The sequence below is a fragment of the Littorina saxatilis genome, linkage group LG11, assembly GCF_037325665.1.
Source record: "Littorina saxatilis isolate snail1 linkage group LG11, US_GU_Lsax_2.0, whole genome shotgun sequence".
Classification (NCBI taxonomy): Eukaryota; Metazoa; Mollusca; class Gastropoda; order Littorinimorpha; family Littorinidae; genus Littorina; species Littorina saxatilis.
Genome location: NC_090255.1, coordinates 10,736,649 through 10,745,430, shown reverse-complemented (window position 1 = coordinate 10,745,430; position 8,782 = coordinate 10,736,649). Strand labels below are relative to the sequence as shown.

General features: G+C 39.1%; 1 long non-coding RNA gene across 1 annotated transcript; it reads right to left on the bottom strand.

Moving 5' to 3' along the window:
- Nucleotides 1-1,757: 1,757 nt before the first annotated feature.
- LOC138979731 (uncharacterized) lies at nt 1,758-8,509 on the bottom strand. Its single transcript, XR_011460114.1, has 3 exons — nt 7,688-8,509; nt 6,605-6,769; nt 1,758-5,284 (listed from the first exon to the last, which is right to left on the bottom strand). It is a non-coding gene; the product is annotated as an uncharacterized lncRNA (long non-coding RNA).
- Nucleotides 8,510-8,782: the final 273 nt, after the last annotated feature.

Genomic DNA, 8,782 nt, shown 5'->3' with positions numbered 1-8,782 from the left:
CTTGAAGCAACCTCTACCTCACTGCTGACATCCAGAAAACTATTAAGGTTAACAGCTGACACCTCCATCTGTTGAGAAAATCCCTCAAAACGCGTTAAATATGGCTACAATAAATGCGAATCTCAGCTGAGATGGGGGACCAGCGCGGAACACGTTCAGTCGATATGATGTCCCAGCTCGGAACACATGGGTGTCCAGCGCGGAACAAAACTCGACTGACATGGGTTTGGGTTTTACTTCCTGTGCCTTAACGCCTTGAAGCAGGTTCGGGAAAATGCATCAGCATAACAGCAAGAAACAATGTCATAGAACAAACTAATGATACAAAAAAAGCCATACAATGATACCTTTGCTTATCATTTCTTCATTTTGATCAGCTTTTGTGCCCAAAAAGCGACATCCCGCAAGTATTTCAAGCCGATGCGGGTCACATAATAAACCTAGTCAGATAAAAACAACAGCAATAGAGAGAAAAATTACTTAAGTTAGTGCTAAAAACTTTAGAGTGTTAAATTCATAGCTCAGAATCCAGTGACATTCTTTACTTATTTTTGATACAAGTCCATGTAAGCAAGCCAAAGAACATTTGTCGTGAAATTAATTGACGGATTGAGCTTCAAACTTAAGTATAATTAATTAATTTGGTTGTTCAATCGACGAAAATGGCGTACGTTGTCAATCATGGGACATCATTTACACGAAAGAGTTGTCTCCCTTGTTCGCTCATACGGATAATTCCTTCTTTGACCCATGTAAACGAAATGCATTCGTACAGTTCATCGGAGTTCATTCCGTAACTTCAAAAGGATCTAAAATGACTTGTTATGATTACAAGTGCAGGTTCTACAAATTTGGAGACTTAAATGCCTCTGAATTCTGAGCTATGAATTTAACACGCTAAAGTTCAAGATTACCCGTTTTCGGATATGAGTTTTGTGAAAGACATAGTTTGTACTTTAGTGCAGACACTTACGTTTGTGTGACACCGGGCCTAGCTGAAAACGGAGTAACAACGAGCCCAGCTGAAATAAGGCGGAACACAGTCCCCGGTGTGCACATTGTGCTCAGTGCATATGAACCGATAGTTGTTTTGGGCAAAATAAAGTTAAAGTCTATATTATTTTCAGGATTGATATCATCTCGGCCGTGATGTGAACGGTGCCTTGCTGGAAGTGAAAACTTGACTTCCCGCGTTCGTGTGTGCAGTGTGTATGTGTCAGTGTGTGTCAGTGTGCCCAGTGTGTGTGTGTGTGTGTGTCAGTGTGTGTGTGTGTGTGCCCGTTTCAAAACACTCAATCGATCAGATTGTCGTGACGAAAGTGACGTTTTCATAGCTTAATTTTCACAGAAAATCTTAACATCCTTAACAGTCTTTTTCATCATGCTGTTTATTTTGAAGAGGGCGCATGCTCTGTGATTTTTTTTTAAATTTATTTATTTTTGTGTGTATTACATATCAGCTGCAGCTACCGTGCTAAAACGTAACCAATAAGCCAAACATGCGGTCGCTTTCCCACGCCGGATTTAAGTGTCGGAAAACGACCTTGTAGAAAAGCCTGAATGGAGGTGTTTAATTGTTTTTATTTTGTTGTTGATAGACTATGTAAGAGGTAGGGTTATATGTGTGGTGGAAATAAAATGTAAGTGCAAACACACACACACACACCCCTCCGATCACACACACACACACACACACACACACACACACACACACACATACGCGCACGTTTACACAAGTACTTCCAAACAACCCAGCCAGCAAAATTTTGCGCAGCGAATGCGTGTCGCAGTCGCCAAACTCTGCGTAACAACTGCACTGGACGCATGCGTAACGCGCGCGATTTTGCAAAGCGAAATACATGCGTGACACACTCGTTTTCCCTCAGATTACGCAGACCATACGCACCTCCAGCGCACGCTTATTTGACACCAAGACAAATTCGCACTCTCCACGCAGACGTCACGATTGCTTTACGCATTCTCACGCTATTAACGCGCTCTCCACGCAGACGACACGATTGCTTTACGCATTTAACGCGCTCTTGACGCAGATGTCCTGATCATCTTACGCACTCTCCACGCAGATGTCACGAATTATTGACGCATTCTCAGGCATTACGCGCTTTTTACGCTCTCTTCACGCAGATGTCACAATTGCTGTACGCATTCTCACGCATTTGACGCACTCTCCACGCAGATGTCACAATTGCTTTACGCATTCTCACGCATTTGACACACTCTCCACGCAGATGTCACGATTGACCTACACAATTTTACGCAGACCACACAACCGCTTTACGCACTCACAAACAAATAATGGGCAGTGCACAACATTGTATTGATCCAGAAAGACAAAGGTCAAGCGTGCAGGTTCGATAACAGAGATGATCATAATTATGTACAAGTTCTAAAACAAAAATGCAGTCAAATAAATTGATTAAAACAAAGGAGAGATTTGAATCTCGCTTATTGCCATTGTGACTTCCAGGTTTTAATTTCACTGCATTTTGACATACCAGCAGCACGGAAACAAAAATGATCAAAATACTATTCAAAGCAGAATTCAAATTGGCAGAACAAAGAATAAATAGAACAAAACCCTGATAGTCATCATCGATACGCCGTAGTACATGCAGTGAAGAATCCAGTATAACTTATAAGAGAGAATTTTGATGTACACTCGTCACTATATCACATTGATGTAAACAAATAAATAAATAATTGGCACAGCCTAGGCATAGGCAGCAGTGAGTTGTATCAACATGTTTGAATACAGAACAGCAACAAAAAGAGAAAAAAAGTTCTACAAGCCAGCTAATAGTTGAACTTCAGATTACTAATGATATCACAAACAAACACTTAGTTAATGCCCATTCTCCAGGGATCGAAATCCAGTCAATGTACACCAAACTAGGATAACACATACATTTAGAATCTATCACGACTGCATAAAACATTGGTATGCAATTCACAAAGCAAGGAACTTGAAACATGAACATTGACATTAAACATACATATGTGCCCCACACACATTTCGGACAAGGCAGCTGAACGAAATTCAGATGTGGATGGAGCACAAAATAATTAGATGGGGCGGCGTGAAAGCATACTGGGACAAGGAACAAGCAAGAGAAAGAGGATAAGAAGATAAAAGGAAGAACAAACCGAAGAATAAGAAAGAAAAAAACAAAATAAGAGAAGGAAAGAGAAAAAAAAAAGGAAAAAAAAAAAAAGGAAAAAAAAGGGAGACAATCATATGAATGTGTACCATTTAAATAAAAGAAATTTTTGTTTGTTTATTTGTTGCTTAACGTCCAGCCGACTACGCAGAGCCATATCAGGACGAGGAAGGGGGGGATGAAGGGGGCCACTTGTCAAGCGATTCCTGTTTACAAATGCACTAACCCATTGTGTCCCAGCAGGCTTTAGTAAAACTAAATTAATACCTACTGGAAGATTACCAGTTTCCAGTATGTTAAAATAGGCTTAACCTATCTACTGCTGGACTTACATCAGAACACTAACAGATTAAACTATACATGAATCGCGAGACAAGCGGCAAGAGAAGAGATTTTTGGAAAAAATACAGGTGAATGAGCAAGAAGGCAGAAAAAAGAAAAGAATTCATGAAGAAAAAGAGAGCATGACAGGAAAGAGGAACCAAAAATCTACCTAACAGCAAACTAGAAAGCTCCTGCGGTTCCAAAAACAGGAGGGGCCTTTAATTTCATAACCGCAGTGCCCCACTGCGGGATAAAAGAAATTAAAAAAAATTACTTTTAAAAAGGAGACATTTCAGGTTTTGATTTGAAGTGTGTTAACATATTCACATATACCAGTAACTTTGCATGGAAAAAAAAAGTTCACAATGATTTGAAGCAAATTCAAATGCCAGAGAAAAAAACAGAACAAAACCCTGATGTCATCATTGATAATCAGTGGTACGTTCAGTGAAGAAAAAACAATTGACACAACCTAGACATGGGCAGCAGTGAGTTATCAAGTTTCACTACACAAAAGTAACAACTACAATAATGAAACAAAAGGTAAAATGCCAGCTAATAGTCAAAATTCAGAACAATGATATCAAAAAGAAACACTTATTCAATGCCCCTTCTCCACTGATATGTATAAGCACACCAACATGACATAAACTCATAAATTAAAAAAAAAACATGACATAAAACTCATAAATTAAAAAAAACTTATCAGACTGCGTAAAACATAGGTTTGCCATCTCAAAATGGATGTAAAACACGCAGCTTACTCACAAAATGATAGACAAGTCTCCAGCGGCCAGCTGCTCAGCAAACAAAATAAGGTGGCGAGGATCAATATAATTGAAATGCATTTTTTTTTCTGTTTCGGAGAGAACTTTGCTTCATTTACTTTACACTGCCTGCATTCAAGGGCTAAATTTTTATCAGGTGCACCAAGACTTACATCTATAGAAATCCAATCATAACGGTTTTAACAGCAAAAAAAAAAAAAGTATATTTCTAGTCTCGCTTCTAAATTCTCAACTCAACTCCAAAAAATAATAAAGAACAACAAAAACCCGCATCATGCATTGTCTCCTTCAAGCTGCCTAGGTTGTTTGCGTTCGACTCCCATAAATGACAAGGAATTGTTAAAACCTTTTCTTTCTATTTGTTCACTTTTTGTTTTCTTCTTTTCTGAACTCTTTATACTTGTATTTTATTCATTTTAATTTAGCCTGAAGGTTTGAGTCGTGTATTAAAAATCGAATATAGTGTGTAAGTGCCCTTGAACAGCTTTTCCAGAATCATGTATTCTATATTTTTAGTATGGGATACCCACAAGAAAAGTTCAAATGCATCCATGCGTCTCCACTGATAGTAATGGTAGTTGAGCACTTCCAGTTTAGTCTTCTGTCGTTCTGACACAACCTAAAAGGGTACATCATGTCTGAACATCATCTGTAGAAGAGTGTGAAGTTTAAAGCTTAGCTTAAATAATGTCCAACAAAACCCCAGATTCTTCTGTACATTACCCATCAGCCACACAGACCTGAACTGTGAAATACAATTACTCACTAGCAATTTCTCAGGCGAGTCAAATCTTACATTCATCAAATTTTTGCAACTAGCATTGTAAATAAGCCTACAGAGATTACAAAGTTCAATTACTGCAAACCAAATCATGAAGGCTCTTCCATGGCCTGTTGTCTCTTTCTTTTATCACAGGCTTCCAAAAACCAGTCTTGAACGGCCGTCTTCAAGGTCTTGACCTGTGGCACCCGTACAGCTTCACGGAACAGCCTCTGCATGACAAAACAAAAAATAACATGAACTTAGATCATCAAACAACTATCACTGATTTGAGAAAAGTCTCAAGTTTATTTCCTGACGCCTGTAAACTTGCTAAAAATCATACAGACACACAAACTTGCATACACACCATACGCTTTTACAACACACCAACTATACTTGAGTTAGGAAATTACAACACATTGTAATCCTTGTAGAAGAGAAGTAAAAAAAAAATACCTACCCTAATATTTGTTTTAACCCTTTCGCTGCCAATCAAAACTTGGGTATGTGCATTCCTGACTGCCAGGGAATATTGGAGTTTGGGGTGTAATAATTCACAAAAAAATCTAGCTTCAAACTGGCAGTAGGTAGGTAAGTAAAACCTATGTTGTTTTTAAAGGAAATTGAACCAAGAATCTGTTTTTAGTGTCTAATCATGGAAATGATAATTAGTTTGGCTTATAATGATGTTTAAATATGAACTTTTGAAAAATCAGCCCGGCGCATCTTCCGGTGCCTGTGGATCAAACACAGGTGGCTGTTTTGCTCGCTCCAAGAAAGGATTATAATCACTGTCATCTACCTGTTTCCAACGAATTGTCCGAAAGAAGATCTCCCCCTTCCCCTGTCAGTATCCATAATCATTTGCACCGCCTGTAGCGTCAGTCCGGCTTTGTTTTTCCCTACTAGGGCCCGGTCGACAGTCACCGTTAGCCATTTTGACGAGTCGAGATTTCTCTCCCATACCCTGTCGACAAGGCCGAAAATAGCCTTCAAACGCAAAACCGCGTCACCATTTATGTTTATTCATGAGAATGAGGTATCCTACCAAGCCATTGGCTGCTATTTGTGTGTCAGCAGTGACGTAGCATTTCTGGAAAATCCCGGAACGGAGAAGACGGGTTTACCCGTCCTAAGGCGCTGCGGCTGCACAAGCGCATGACTGGTATACCCGTCATAAGGCAGTCAAGTGGTTAAAGTTACCTTTACTATGACTTTTTCTTTGGGGGCCTTCGGAAATTCATAATACATGTACTGTGACGTGCAGACGCATATGTGACGACATCATACCGTTTGCTAACATCCTTATTTCGTATGTAGTCGAAAATCCATGACACTGACAAATGAGCTCAGGAACTTGGCTTCTAGCAATTTAATGTTAAGCGTAAAAGCTTTGACAACTATCATTCACATGTGAAACATGGCAAATTTAAAATTGATTCCAAAGAACAAAATTTGAGACAGAAATAACTTGTTGTTTTGTAGACATGGATTTTATCTTCTTCCTAAAAGGACCAGGATGATTTTACAAATTATGAAAAACAACTCACTGTCGATGGCTTTTAGTCGCAGCGTACACCATGGTCTCTTTCCCTGCCCTCCCCCAGAGCCCCCTGTCAGCAACCGTGTAGCCTATGGAACACCTTCGTCATCACAGCATCAGTAGTCGTCTTTAGTTCATGTCCACCAACCACACCGAGCTCATGGTCATGGATCTGAAACAAACAAAACAAGCCAACTGAATTCCAAAAATCAAATATTCAGACAGCTCTTCTTCACATACAAACAATTCAATCTGGAAGCATCATACTGTCACCTGGAACAAAAAATCAATAATCGCACTTGCTTTAAAAAAAAAAGTTTTCAGAAGAGCAAATGGTGATTGAGTGTAGCATTGTCATAAAATGTAATCACACACCTCAGGTGACCTGCATCAATCATTCAATACTATCTCACAAATCTTCATTTGGAAAGCACAAACATAGTTAGAAGAGAGCGTCAACCGTGATACTATTCAGTGTGGACAATTTTTTTCTGACCCATAATCCGATGCCTACACAAAGTGAGAATCAGAACTCACAAGAAGGCACTGTTGCATGTTTGTGATTATTTGCTTGAGTGTAGCACTTGCAATTTTGAACTTGAGGAAACAGCGTAGCAATTTCTGTTACATCCCTGAAAACCTAGCAGATGGCAGCTCTGGCCACAGAGCAATATTTGCATTATTTCTCACAGATGCAATGATCACAGAAAACAAAGTGGTGCATGCATTTTCCGCACCCCACATGAGAAAAAGAGGCCCATCATTGTGCGTTCCCATAAGCATAGTTTTATCATCAAAATGTGTTGGTTAAATTCACAAATGTGACCAATACGCATAAACCTTGCATGAATTCCCAGGATAATGGGAAACTGGTCATGACTGAGAACTGATGAACAGTTAAGATACACCCGTGAACCGTGATGACATCTGGCATCCTCCAAAAAGCACACACTCAAGGTAACATTTAAAGCCTAAAGAGCGCGCGTCTAACAATAACATGTCACTCTCACAAGATCTTGCTACAGTTATCTGGGGAAAATAGCACAGGCATGACTGGTCTGCTTCAACAATAGCATTCAAAGCCACCTACCAGTGATCACTCCTTCGACAGATCCATCATGTGCCTTCAACATCTTCCACACTCAACAGTAAAAAGATGACTCCATCGAACAGTAGCACAGGCTCTGGCTCCACCATGATTCTTTGGCGACCAATTACTAAATTAGTCGCATCAGGTCCATCTGCTCCTGTAGAACCTTCTCCAGCAGCAAGAACTGATGTTTATCTTGCCGCTCTGCTCTGCTCGTAGTCTTGTGTCCGCTGAATGGAAGAAAAGAAGAACAAAAAGACATTTACATGAAGCAATACATATTTTAGACAATCTGTCAGCCTGAAAAGAAACCATCAGCACTAAAAAACAATCTGAGCAAATGTTCAAAGTAAACGTGACATCTCTATATTTTTGAATTCAGGAGAAGATGAGGAATATATATATTGCAATCAATTTTTAAAGGGGCATACAGAGTGGCATTTGATGGGGTAAAAAGATGTAGGGACTCAGCAGTTGGAGATGAAAATTTTTGTGTGTATTTACTTCAAGCAGATTTTTTTTTTTTTTTTTTTTTAGACAGAAGAACAAACACACACTAAAAATCATTGTTTAAAGTTGAACTGACCTTAACTTTTCCTCCAAACACTAGAACTTTTTGTATTCATTCAAAAATATTCATCAAAAAGGTTAAATTTTAAATTCAATTTTGCAGACTTTGGATGAAAAGTTACTCTTCTCTGGCATCCCGCGGACACAGTTCACACTTTCTCATCAATGAGATGCCTGTGTTAATTAAAAACAAACATCAATAAAACTATTAAAATAAAATAAAAATTTAAATATAAAAATAAAATCGACCAACCGCCCCCACCCGATTTTTTTTCCCTTTGCTGGAAACAATACATTTGTTTCACTAAAACAGTAAAAGAGATCAGCTGAATTTGTTTGACACATCTGGTTATAACTAAAAGAATAAAACACAAAATAAGCCAAAGTCACAGAACAAAAAGACGCTGTCAGTGTCACTATCAATGACTCTGAATGAGACACTCATTGCTATCGAGCCATACCTGTTCATCTTCACCTTGCCGGGACGGAACGACAGTCTGCGTTACTGGCATCGGTGGCGGTGTT